General features: G+C 43.6%; 13 non-coding genes and 3 pseudogenes across 13 annotated transcripts; all 16 read right to left on the minus strand.

Moving 5' to 3' along the window:
- Nucleotides 1-12: 12 nt before the first annotated feature.
- Nucleotides 13-131, minus strand: LOC142512153 (5S ribosomal RNA). The gene has a single exon (XR_012808811.1). It is a non-coding gene; the product is annotated as a 5S ribosomal RNA (ribosomal RNA).
- A 577-nt stretch (nt 132-708) lies between these two features.
- On the minus strand, nt 709-826 carry LOC142510351 (5S ribosomal RNA). Its single transcript, XR_012808468.1, has one exon. It is a non-coding gene; the product is annotated as a 5S ribosomal RNA (ribosomal RNA).
- A 679-nt stretch (nt 827-1,505) lies between these two features.
- On the minus strand, nt 1,506-1,624 carry LOC142515372 (5S ribosomal RNA). The gene has a single exon (XR_012811222.1). It is a non-coding gene; the product is annotated as a 5S ribosomal RNA (ribosomal RNA).
- Nucleotides 1,625-2,270: 646 nt separating this feature from the next.
- LOC142507442 (5S ribosomal RNA) lies at nt 2,271-2,389 on the minus strand. Its single transcript, XR_012805701.1, has one exon. It is a non-coding gene; the product is annotated as a 5S ribosomal RNA (ribosomal RNA).
- A 681-nt stretch (nt 2,390-3,070) lies between these two features.
- Nucleotides 3,071-3,189, minus strand: LOC142517214 (5S ribosomal RNA). The gene has a single exon (XR_012812972.1). It is a non-coding gene; the product is annotated as a 5S ribosomal RNA (ribosomal RNA).
- A 688-nt stretch (nt 3,190-3,877) lies between these two features.
- LOC142509873 (5S ribosomal RNA) lies at nt 3,878-3,996 on the minus strand. Its single transcript, XR_012808020.1, has one exon. It is a non-coding gene; the product is annotated as a 5S ribosomal RNA (ribosomal RNA).
- A 681-nt stretch (nt 3,997-4,677) lies between these two features.
- On the minus strand, nt 4,678-4,795 carry LOC142512694 (5S ribosomal RNA; annotated as a pseudogene).
- Nucleotides 4,796-5,442: 647 nt separating this feature from the next.
- LOC142517215 (5S ribosomal RNA) lies at nt 5,443-5,561 on the minus strand. The gene has a single exon (XR_012812973.1). It is a non-coding gene; the product is annotated as a 5S ribosomal RNA (ribosomal RNA).
- A 688-nt stretch (nt 5,562-6,249) lies between these two features.
- LOC142511329 (5S ribosomal RNA) lies at nt 6,250-6,368 on the minus strand (annotated as a pseudogene).
- Nucleotides 6,369-7,049: 681 nt separating this feature from the next.
- LOC142512515 (5S ribosomal RNA) lies at nt 7,050-7,167 on the minus strand (annotated as a pseudogene).
- A 648-nt stretch (nt 7,168-7,815) lies between these two features.
- On the minus strand, nt 7,816-7,934 carry LOC142517071 (5S ribosomal RNA). The gene has a single exon (XR_012812833.1). It is a non-coding gene; the product is annotated as a 5S ribosomal RNA (ribosomal RNA).
- Nucleotides 7,935-8,614: 680 nt separating this feature from the next.
- On the minus strand, nt 8,615-8,733 carry LOC142510117 (5S ribosomal RNA). The gene has a single exon (XR_012808249.1). It is a non-coding gene; the product is annotated as a 5S ribosomal RNA (ribosomal RNA).
- A 648-nt stretch (nt 8,734-9,381) lies between these two features.
- LOC142515704 (5S ribosomal RNA) lies at nt 9,382-9,500 on the minus strand. The gene has a single exon (XR_012811535.1). It is a non-coding gene; the product is annotated as a 5S ribosomal RNA (ribosomal RNA).
- Nucleotides 9,501-10,180: 680 nt separating this feature from the next.
- Nucleotides 10,181-10,299, minus strand: LOC142508292 (5S ribosomal RNA). The gene has a single exon (XR_012806513.1). It is a non-coding gene; the product is annotated as a 5S ribosomal RNA (ribosomal RNA).
- A 681-nt stretch (nt 10,300-10,980) lies between these two features.
- LOC142514249 (5S ribosomal RNA) lies at nt 10,981-11,099 on the minus strand. Its single transcript, XR_012810152.1, has one exon. It is a non-coding gene; the product is annotated as a 5S ribosomal RNA (ribosomal RNA).
- Nucleotides 11,100-11,781: 682 nt separating this feature from the next.
- On the minus strand, nt 11,782-11,900 carry LOC142508291 (5S ribosomal RNA). The gene has a single exon (XR_012806512.1). It is a non-coding gene; the product is annotated as a 5S ribosomal RNA (ribosomal RNA).
- Nucleotides 11,901-12,152: the final 252 nt, after the last annotated feature.

Genomic DNA, 12,152 nt, shown 5'->3' on the forward strand with positions numbered 1-12,152 from the left:
AAAACACGAAAAGGGGTGCAACACGAGGACTTCCCAGGGAGTCACCCATCCTAGTACTGCTCTCGCCCAAGCACGCTTTACTTCGGAGTTCTGATGGGATCCGGTGCATTAGTGCTGGTATGATCGCACCCGACATTTAGTGGGATGTTTATTCTTATATCCTTCGAGTACGTGTGGAGCGGGCGGCGATGGACAACAGGCGGCACTGCTCTCGCCCAATCAGAACCTTGAAGTTTAGCGTTCTAGCGCGATGGGAGAGCTAGGATGGGTGACCTCCCTGGGAAGTCCTCGTGTCAGTCGTACATTATGGATAAAACAGTCGAAATAATTGTTTTTAATGAGTTAACCGTCTCCGGAGTAATCGTCGTAATACCCTTCTGCTCAGAACCGGCTCACGACAACAAAAATTGCTAAATGTTCCCATAAAATAGAAAAAAATAAGAAGAAGAAAATAGCGAATGTAAAGCTATTATTACGTTTGGGTTACGATAAAAAGGAACCGGAATCAAATTTCGGACTTCCTAAGCGGATATCTCGAGGAAACGAAAGCTTAACAGGAGCGGAAAATCGTAAATTAGAGAGTCTTCGAGAAGAAATTCGGCTAAAATCACGCCATCTCATTGCGGAGGAATGAATCTCGTTCGTTTGCCCGTTTATAATTAAATTAGGCTACAATTTTGTCCAAATCCGGCAATGCCCGAGCTACGTTGATTTCACACGAGGACTTCCCAGGGGGCCACCCATCCTAGTACTGCTCTCGCCCAAGCACGCTTAACTTCGGAGTTTTGATGGGATCCGGTGCATTAGTGCTGGTATGATCGCACCCGACATTGAGTGGGATTTTTATTCTTATATCCTCGAGTACGTGTGGAGCGGACGGCGATGGACAACACGCGGCACTGCTCTCGCCCAATCAGAACCATGAAGTTATGCGTTCTGGCGCGATGGCAGAGCTTAGATGGGTGACCTCCCTGGGAAGTCCTCATGTCGCGACCGTTTAAGTAAATTATGGATACAACAGTCGAAATAATTGTTTTTAATGAGTTAACCATCTCCGAAGTAATCTGCGTCATACTCTTCCGCACAGAACCGGCTCACGACACTAAAAATCGCTAAATGTTCCCAGAAAACAGAAAAAAAATAAGAAGAAGAAAATAGCGAATGTAAAGCTATTATTATGCCTGGGATACGATAAAATGGAACTGGAATCGAATTTCAAACTTCCTAAGCGGATTTCTCGAGGAAACGGAAGCTTAACAAAATCGAAAAATCGCAAATTAGAGGGTTTTAGAGAAAGAATACGGCTAAAATCTCGCCACCTCGTTGCGGAGTAATGATTCGTTCCTTTTCCCGTTTACAATCAAATTAAGCTACAATTTTGTCCAAATCTGGCAGTGCCCGAGCTACGTTGATTTCACATGTCTTATCTGATCCCGATCGAGATTCAGATGATTTGAGCCGAAAATCGTCTGTCAACAAGTAATCAAAAATAGAAAAACATCAAAAGGGTGCAACACGAGGGCTTCCCATGGGGTCACCCATCCTAGTACTGCTCTCGCCCCAGCACGCTTAACTTCGGAGTTCTGATGGGATCCGGTGAATTATTGCTAGTATGATCGCACCCGACATTGAGTGGGATGTTTATTCTTATATCCCCCGAGTACGTGTGGAGCGGGCGACGATGGACAACACGCGGCACTGCTCTAGCCCAATAAGAACTATGAAGTTAAGTGTTCTGGCGTGATGGCAGAGCTAGGATTGGTGACCTCCCCGGGAAGTCCTCGTGTCTCGATCGGTTACGTAAATTATGGATAAAACAGTCGAAATAATGGTTTTTAATGAGTTAACCGTCTCAGGAGTAATCTGCGTCATACCCTTCCGCACAGAACCGGCTCACGACAACAAAAATCGTTAAATGTTCCCATAAAATAGAAAAAAAATAAGAAGAAGAAAATAGCAAATGTAAAGCTATTATTATGCCTGGGATACGATAAAATGAAACCGGAATCGAATTTCGGACTTCCTAAGAGGATTTCTCGAGGAAACAGAAGCTTAACAAAAGCGGAAAATCGCAAATTAAAGGGTCTTAGAGAAGGAATTCGACTAAAATCACGCCAGCTCATTGCGGAGGAATGAATCTCGTTCGTTTGCCCGTTTTCAATCAAATTAGGCTACAATTTTGTCCAAATCCGGCAATGCCCGAGCTACGTTGATTTCACATGTCTTATCTGGTCCCGATCGAAATTCAGATGATTTGAGCCAAAAATCTCCTGATGCAACACGAGGACTTCCCATGGGGTCACCCATCCTAGTACTGCTCTCGACCAAGCACGCTTAACTTCTAAGTTCTGATGGGATCCGGTGCATTAGTGCTGGTATGATCGCACCCGACATTGAGTGGGATGTTTATTCTTATATCCCTCGAGTACGTGTGGAGCGGGCGGCGATTGACAACACGCGGCACTGCTCTCGCCCAACAGAACCATGAAGTTAAGCGTTCCGGCGCGATGGCAGAGCTAGGATGGGTGACCTCCCTTGGAAGTCCTCGTGTCGCGACCGTTTACGTAAATTATGGATAAAACAGTCGAAATAATTGTTTTTAATGAGTTAACCGTCTCCGGAGTAATCTGCGTCATACCCTTCCGCACAGAACCGATTCACGACAACAAAAATCGTTAATTGTTCCCAGAAAATAGAAAAAAATAAGAAGAAGAAAATAGCGAATGTAAAGCTATTATTATGCCTGTGATACGATAAAATGAAACCGGAATCGAATTTCGGACTTCCTAAGCGGATTTCTCGAGGAAACGGAAGCTTAACAAAAGCCGAAAATCGCAAATTAGAGGGTCTTAGAGATGAAATTCGGCTAAAATCTCGCCAGCTCATTGCGCAGCAATAAGTCTTGTCTGTTTGCCCGTTTACCATCAAATTAGGTGACAATTTTGTCCAAATCCGGCATTGCCCGAGCTACGTTGATTTCACATGTCTCATCTAGTCTCGATCGAGATTCAGAAGATTTGAGCCGAAAATCGTCTGTCAACAAGTAATCAAAAATAGAAAAACACGAAAAGGGGTGCAACACGAGGACTTCCCAGGGGATCACCCATCCCAGTATTGCTCTCGCCCAAGCACCCTTAACTTCGGAGTTCTGATGGGATCCGGTTCATTACTGCTGGTATGATCGCACCCGACATTGAGTGGGATGTTTATTATTATATCCCTCGAGTACGTGTGGATCGGGCGGCGATGGACAACACGCGGCACTGCTCTCGCCCAATCAGAACCATGAAGTTAAGCGTTCTGGCGCGATGGCAGGGCTACGATGGGTGACCTCTCTGGGAAGTTTTCGTGTCGCGACCGTTTAAGTAAATTAAGGCTAAAACAGTAAAAAAAATTTTTTTTATTGAGTTAACTGTCTCCGGATTAATCTACGTAATGCCCTTCCGCACAGAACCGGCTTACGACAACAAAAATTGCTAAATGTTCCCAGAAAATAGAAAAAAAAATAAGAAGAAGAAAATAGCAAATGTAAAGTTATTATTATGCCAGAGAGACAATAAAATGGAACCGGAATCGAATTTCGAACTTCCTAAGCGGATTTCTCGAGGAAACGGAATCTTAACAGAAGCGGAAAATCGCAAATTAGAGGGTCATAGAGAAGGAATTCGGCTAAAATCTAGCCAGCTCGTTGCGGAGTAATGAGTCTCGTTCGTTTGCCCGTTTACAATCAAATTAGGCTACAATTTTGTCCAAATCCCGCAGTGACCGAGCTACTGTTATTTCACATGTCTTATCTGGTCTCGATCGAGATTCAGATGATTTGAGCCGAAAATCGTCTGTCAACAAGTAATCAATCAAAAATAGAAAAACACAAAAAGAGGTGCAACACCAGGACTTCCCAGGGGGTCACACATCCTAGTACTGCTCTCGCCCAAGCACGCTTCACTTCGAAGTTCTGATGGGATCCGGTGCATTAGTGCTGGAATGATAGCACCGACATTGAGTGGGATGTTTATTCTTATATCCCTCGACTACGTGTGGAGTGGGCGGCGATGGGCAACACGCGGCACTGCTCTTGCCCAATCAGAACCATGAAGTTAAGCGTTCTGGCGCGATGGCAGAGCTAGGATGTGTGACCTCCCTGGGAAGTCCTTGTGTCGCGATCGTTTACGTATATTATGGATAAAACAGTCGAAATAATTGTTTTTAATGAGTTAACCGTCTACGGAGTAATCTACGTAATACCCTTTCGCTCAGAACAGGCTCACGACAACAAAAATCGCCAAATGTTCCCAGAAAATACAAAAAAAATAAGAAGAAGAAAATAGGGAATGGAAAGCTATTATTATGCTTGGGATACGATAAAATGGAACCAGAATCGAATTTCAGACTTCCTAAGCGGATTTCTCGAGGAAACGGAAGCTTAACAGAATCGGAAAATCGCAAATTAGAGGGTCTTAGAGAAGGAATTCGGCTAAAATCTCGCCAGCTCATTGCGTAGAATGAGTCTCGTTCTTTTGCCCGTTTACAATCAAATTAACCTACAATTTTGTCCAAATCCGGCAGTGCTCGAGCTGCGTTGATTTCACATGTCTTATCTGGTCCCGAAAAAGATTCGGATTATTAGAGCCGAAAATCGTTTGTCAACAAGTAATCAACAAAAGAAAAACACTAAAAAGGGTGCAACACGAAGACTTCCCAGTGGGTCACTCATCCTAGTATAGCTCTCGCCCAAGCACGCTTAACTCGTAGTTCTGATGGGATCCGTTGAATTAGTGATGGTATGATCGCACCCGACATTGAGAGGGATGTTTATTCTTATATCCCTCGAGGTACTGATCTCGCCCAATCAGAACCATGAAGTTAAGCGTTCTTGCGCGATGTCAGAGCTAGGATGGGTGACCTCCTTGGGAAGTACTCGTGTCGTGACCGTTTACGTAAATTATAGAGAAAACAGTCGAAATAATTGTTTTAATGAGTTAACCGTCTCCGGAGTAATCTGCGTCATACCCTTCCGCACAGAACCGATTCACGACAACAAAAATCGTTAATTGTTCCCAGAAAATAGAAAAAAATAAGAAGAAGAAAATAGCGAATGTAAAGCTATTATTATGCCTGTGATACGATAAAATGAAACCGGAATCGAATTTCGGACTTCCTAAGCGGATTTCTCGAGGAAACGGAAGCTTAACAAAAGCCGAAAATCGCAAATTAGAGGGTCTTAGAGATGAAATTCGGCTAAAATCTCGCCAGCTCATTGCGCAGCAATAAGTCTTGTCTGTTTGCCCGTTTACCATCAAATTAGGTGACAATTTTGTCCAAATCCGGCATTGCCCGAGCTACGTTGATTTCACATGTCTCATCTAGTCTCGATCGAGATTCAGAAGATTTGAGCCGAAAATCGTCTGTCAACAAGTAATCAAAAATAGAAAAACACGAAAAGGGGTGCAACACGAGGACTTCCCAGGGGATCACCCATCCCAGTATTGCTCTCGCCCAAGCACCCTTAACTTCGGAGTTCTGATGGGATCCGGTTCATTACTGCTGGTATGATCGCACCCGACATTGAGTGGGATGTTTATTATTATATCCCTCGAGTACGTGTGGATCGGGCGGCGATGGACAACACGCGGCACTGCTCTCGCCCAATCAGAACCATGAAGTTAAGCGTTCTGGCGCGATGGCAGGGCTACGATGGGTGACCTCTCTGGGAAGTTTTCGTGTCGCGACCGTTTAAGTAAATTAAGGCTAAAACAGTAAAAAAAAAATTTTTTATTGAGTTAACTGTCTCCGGATTAATCTACGTAATGCCCTTCCGCACAGAACCGGCTTACGACAACAAAAATTGCTAAATGTTCCCAGAAAATAGAAAAAAAAATAAGAAGAAGAAAATAGCAAATGTAAAGTTATTATTATGCCAGAGAGACAATAAAATGGAACCAGAATCGAATTTCGAACTTCCTAAGCGGATTTCTCGAGGAAACGGAATCTTAACAGAAGCGGAAAATCGCAAATTAGAGGGTCATAGAGAAGGAATTCGGCTAAAATCTAGCCAGCTCGTTGCGGAGTAATGAGTCTCGTTCGTTTGCCCGTTTACAATCAAATTAGGCTACAATTTTGTCCAAATCCCGCAGTGACCGAGCTACTGTTATTTCACATGTCTTATCTGGTCTCGATCGAGATTCAGATGATTTGAGCCGAAAATCGTCTGTCAACAAGTAATCAATCAAAAATAGAAAAACACAAAAAGAGGTGCAACACCAGGACTTCCCAGGGGGTCACACATCCTAGTACTGCTCTCGCCCAAGCACGCTTCACTTCGAAGTTCTGATTGGATCCGGTGCATTAGTGCTGGAATGATAGCACCGACATTGAGTGGGATGTTTATTCTTATATCCCTCGACTACGTGTGGAGTGGGCGGCGATGGGCAACACGCGGCACTGCTCTTGCCCAATCAGAACCATGAAGTTAAGCGTTCTGGCGCGATGGCAGAGCTAGGATGTGTGACCTCCCTGGGAAGTCCTTGTGTCGCGATCGTTTACGTATATTATGGATAAAACAGTCGAAATAATTGTTTTTAATGAGTTAACCGTCTACGGAGTAATCTACGTAATACCCTTTCGCTCAGAACAGGCTCACGACAACAAAAATCGCCAAATGTTCCCAGAAAATACAAAAAAAATAAGAAGAAGAAAATAGGGAATGTAAAGCTATTATTATGCTTGGGATACGATAAAATGGAACCAGAATCGAATTTCAGACTTCCTAAGCGGATTTCTCGAGGAAACGGAAGCTTAACAGAATCGGAAAATCGCAAATTAGAGGGTCTTAGAGAAGGAATTCGGCTAAAATCTCGCCAGCTCATTGCGTAGAATGAGTCTCGTTCTTTTGCCCGTTTACAATCAAATTAACCTACAATTTTGTCCAAATCCGGCAGTGCTCGAGCTGCGTTGATTTCACATGTCTTATCTGGTCCCGAAAAAGATTCGGATTATTAGAGCCGAAAATCGTCTTTCAACAAGTAATCAACAAAAGAAAAACACTAAAAAGGGTGCAACACGAGGACTTCCCAGTGGGTCACTCATCCTAGTATAGCTCTCGCCCAAGCACGCTTAACTCGTAGTTCTGATGGGATCCGTTGAATTAGTGATGGTATGATCGCACCCGACATTGAGAGGGATGTTTATTCTTATATCCCTCGAGGTACTGATCTCGCCCAATCAGAACCATGAAGTTAAGCGTTCTTGCGCGATGTCAGAGCTAGGATGGGTGACCTCCTTGGGAAGTACTCGTGTCGTGACCGTTTACGTAAATTATAGAGAAAACAGTCGAAATAATTGTTTTAATGAGTTAACCGTCTACGGAATAATCTGCGTCATACCCTTCCACACAGAACCGCTCACAACAACAAAAATTGCTAATTGTTCCCAGAAAATATAAAAAAATTAAGAAGAAGAAAATAGCGAATGTAAAGCTATTATTATGCCTGTGATACGATAAAATGGAACCGGAATCGAATTTCGGAACTTCCTAAGCGGATTTATCGAGGAAACGGAAGCTTAATAGAAGCGGAAAATCGCAAATTAGAGGGTCTTAGAGAAGGAATTCAGCTAAAATCTCGCCACCTCGTTGCGGAGTAATGATTTTCGTTCGTTTGCCCGTTTACAATCAAATTAGGCTACAATTTTGTTCAAATCCGGCAGTGCCCGAGCTACGTTGATTTCACATGTCTTATCTGATCTCGATCGAGATTCATATGATTTGAGACGAAAATCGCATGTCAACAAGTAATCAAATATAGAAAAACACGAAAAGGGGTGCAACACGAGGACTTCTCAAGGGGTCAACCATCCTAGTACTGCTCTCGCCCAAGCACGCTTAACTTCGGAGTTCTGATGGGATCCGATGCATTAGTGCTTGTTTGATCGCACCCGAATTTAGTGGGATGTTATTCTTATATCCCTCGAGTACGTGTGGAGTGGGCGGCGATGGTCAACACGCGGCACTGCTCTTGCCCAATCAGAACCATGAAGTTAAGCGTTCTGGCGCGATGGCAGAGCTAGGATGTGTGACCTCCCTAGGAAGTCCTTGTGTCGCGACCGTTTACGTACATTATGGATAAAACAGTCGAAATAATTGTTTTTAATGAGGTAACCTTCTACGGAGTAATCTACGTAATACCCTTCCGCTCAGAACAGGCTCACGACAACAAAAATCGCCAAATGTTCCCAGAAAATACAAAAAAAATAAGAAGAAGAAAATAGGGAATGTAAAGCTATTATTATGCTTGGGATACGATAAAATGGAACCAGAATCGAATTCCGGACTTCCTATGCGGATTTCTCGAGGAAACGGAAGCTTAACAGAAGCGGAAAATCGCAAATTAGAGGGTCTTAGAGAAGGAATTCGGCTAAAATCTCGCCAGCTCATTGCGTAGAATGAATCTCGTTCTTTTGCCCGTTTACAATCAAATTAACCTACAATTTTGTCCAAATCCGGCAGTGCCCGAGCTGCGTTGATTTCACATGTCTTATCTGGTTCCGAAAAAGATTCTGATTATTTGAGCCGAAAATCGTCTGTCAACAAGTAATCAACAAAAGAAAAACACTAAAAAGGGTGCAACTTGAGGACTTCTCAGGGGGTCACCCATCCTAGTATAGCTCTCGCCCAAGCACGCTTAACTTCGGAGTTCTGATGGGATCCGGTGAATTAGTGATGGTATGATCGCACCAGACATTGAGAGGGATGTTTATTCTTATATCCCTCGAGGTACTGATCTCGCCCAATCAGAACCATGAAGTTAAGCGTTCTTGCGCGATGTCAGAGCTAGGATGGGTGACTTCCTTGGGAACTACTCGTGTCGTGACCGTTTACGTAAATTATAGAGAAAACAGTCGAAATAATTGTTTTTAATGAGTTAACCGTCTCCGGAATAATCTGCGTCATACCCTTCCGCACAGAACCGGCTCACAACAACAAAAATTGCTAAATGTTCCCAGAAAATAGAAAAATAATTAAGAAGAAGAAAATAGCGAATAGAAAGTTATTAATATTCCTAGGATACGATAAAATGGAACCTGAATCGAATTTCGGACTTCCTAAGCGGATTTTTCGATGAAACGGAAGATTAACAGAAGCAGAAAATCGCAAATTAGAGGGTATTAGAGAAGGAATTCAGCTAAAATCTCGCCAGCTCATTGCGGAATAATGAGTCTCATTCGTTTGCCCGTTTACAATCAAGTTAGGTTACAATTTTGTCAAAATCCGGCAGTGCCCGAGCTACGTTGATTTCACGTCTTATGTGGTCCCGATCGAGATTCAGATGATTTGAGCCGAAAATCGTCTGTCAACAAGTAATCAAAAATAGAAAACCACGAAAAGGGGTGCAACACGAGGAGTTCCTTGGGGGTCACCTATCCTAGTACTGCTCTCGCCCAAGCACGCTTAACTTCGGAGTTCTGATGGGATCCGGTGCATTAGTGCTGGTATGATCGCACCGGACATTGAGTGGGATGTTTATTCTTATATCCCTCGAGTACGTGTGAAGCGGGCGGCGATGGAAAATACGCGGCACTGCTCTCGCCCAATCAGAACCAAGAAGTTAAGCGTTCTGGCGCGATGGTAGAGCTAGGATGGGTGACATCTCTGGAAAGTCCTTGTGTCGCGACGGTTTACGTAAATTATGGCTAAAACAGTTGAAATAATTGTTTTTAATGAGTTAACCGTCTGCAGAGTAATCTGCCTCATATCCTTCTGCCCAGAACCGGCTCACGACAACAAAAATCTCTAAATGTTCCCAGAAAATAGGAAAAAAATAAGAAGGAAATAGCGAATGTAAAGCTATTATTAATCCTGAGATACGATAAAGTGGAACCGGAATCGAATTTCGAACTTCCTAAGCGGATCTCTCGAGGAAACGAAAGCTTAACAGAAGCAGTATATCGCAAAATAGAGGGTCTTAGAGAAGGAATTCGGCTAAAATATCGCCATCTCATTGCGGAGTAATGAGTCTCGTTCGTTTGCCCGTTTACAATCAAATTAGCCTACAATTTTGTCCAAATCCGGCAGTGCCTGAGCTACGTTGATTTCACATGTCTTATGAGGTCCCGATAGAGATTCAGATTATTTGAGCCAAAAATCGTCTGTCAACAAGTAATCAAAAATAGAAAAACACGAAAAGGGGTGCAACACGAGGAGTTGCCTGGGGGTCACCTATCCTAGTACTGGTCTCGCCCAAGCACGCTTAACTTCGGAGTTCTGATGGGATCCGGTGCATTAGTTCTGGTATGAACGCACCCCACATTGAGTGTGATTTTTATTCTTATATGCCTCGCGTACGTGTGGAGCGGGCGGAGATGGACAACACGCGGCACTGCTCTCGCCCAATCAGAACCATGAAGTTAAGCATTCTGGCGCGATGGCAGAGCTAGGATGGGTGACCTCCTTGGGAAGACCTCGTGTTGCGACCGTTTACATAAATTATGGATAAAACATTCGAAATAATTGTTTTTAATGAGTTAACCGTCTCCGGAGTAATCTGCGTCATACCCTTCCGCACAGAACCGGCTCACAACAACAAAAATCGCTAAGTATTCCCATAAAATAGAAATAAATAAGAAGAGGAAAATAGCGAATGTAAAGCTATTATTATGCCTGGGATAAAATAAAATGGAACCGGAATCAATTTCGGACTTCCTAAGCGGATTTCTCGAGGAAACGAAAGCTTAACAGAAGCGGAAAATCGCAAATTAGAGGGTTTTAGAGAAGAAATTCGGCTAAAATCTCGCCAGCTCATTGCGGAGTAATAAGTCTCGTTCGTTTGCCCGTTTACAACCAAATTATGCTACAATTTTGTCCAAATCCGGCAATGTTCGAGCTACGTTGATTTCACATGTCTTATCTGGTCTTGATCGAGATTCAAGTGATTTGAGCCGAAAATCATCTGTCAACAAGTAATCAAAAATAGAAAAACACGAAAAAGGGTGCAACACGAGGACTTACCAGGGGGTCACCCGTCTTAGTACTGCTCTCGCCCAAGCACGCTTAACTTCGGAGTTCTGATGGGATCCGGTGCATTAGTGCTGGTATGATCGCACCCCACATTGAGTGGGATTTTTTTTCTTATATGCCTCGTGTACGTGTGGAGCGGGCGGCGATGGACAAGACGCGGCACTGCTCTCGCCCAAATGAGCATTGAAGTTAAGCATTCTGGCGCGATGGCAGAGCTAGGATGGGTGACCTCCCTGGGAAGACCTCGTGTCGCGACCGTTTACATAAATTATGGATAAAACATTCGAAATAATTGTTTTTAATGAGTTAACCGTCTCCGGAGTAATCTGGGTCATACCCTTCCGCACAGAACCGGCTCACGACAACAAACATCTCTAAATGTTCCCAGAAAATAGGAAAAAAATAAGAAGAAGAAAATAGCGAATGTAAAGCTTTTATTATGCCTGGAATACGATAAAGTGGAACCGAAATCGAATTTCGAACTTCCTAAGCGGATTTCTCGAAGAAACGGAAGGTTAACAGAAGTGGAAAATCGCAAATTAGAGGGTCTTAGAGAAGGAATTTGGTTAAAATCTCGCAAGCTCATTGCGGAGTAATGAGTCTCGTTCGTTTGCCCGTTTACAATCAAATTAGGCTACAATTTTGTCCGAATCCGGCAGTGCCCGAGCTACGTTGATTTCACATGTCTTATCAGGTCCCGATAGAGATTCAGATTATTTGAGCCAAAAATCGTCTGTCAACAAGTAATCAAAAATAGAAAAACACGAAAAGGGGTGCAACACAAGGAGTTCCCTGGGGGTCACCTATCCTAGTACTGGTCTCGCCCAAGCACGCTTAACTTCGGAGTTATGTTGGGATCCGGTGCATTAGTGCTGGTATGATCGCACCCCACATTGAGTGGGATTTTTATTCTTATATGCCTCGCGTACGTGTGGAGCGGGCGGAGATGGACAACACGCGGCACTGCTCTCGCCCAATCAGAACCATGAAGTTAAGCATTCTGGCGTGATGGCAGAGCTAGGATGGGTGACCTCCTTGGGAAGACCTCGTGTCGCGACCGTTTACATAAATTATGGATAAAACATTCGAAATAATTGTTTTTAATGAGTTAACTGTCTCCGGAGTAATCTGCGTCATACCC

The sequence above is a fragment of the Primulina tabacum genome, chromosome 10 (assembly GCF_025594145.1).
Source record: "Primulina tabacum isolate GXHZ01 chromosome 10, ASM2559414v2, whole genome shotgun sequence".
Lineage (NCBI taxonomy): Eukaryota > Viridiplantae > Streptophyta > Magnoliopsida > Lamiales > Gesneriaceae > Primulina > Primulina tabacum.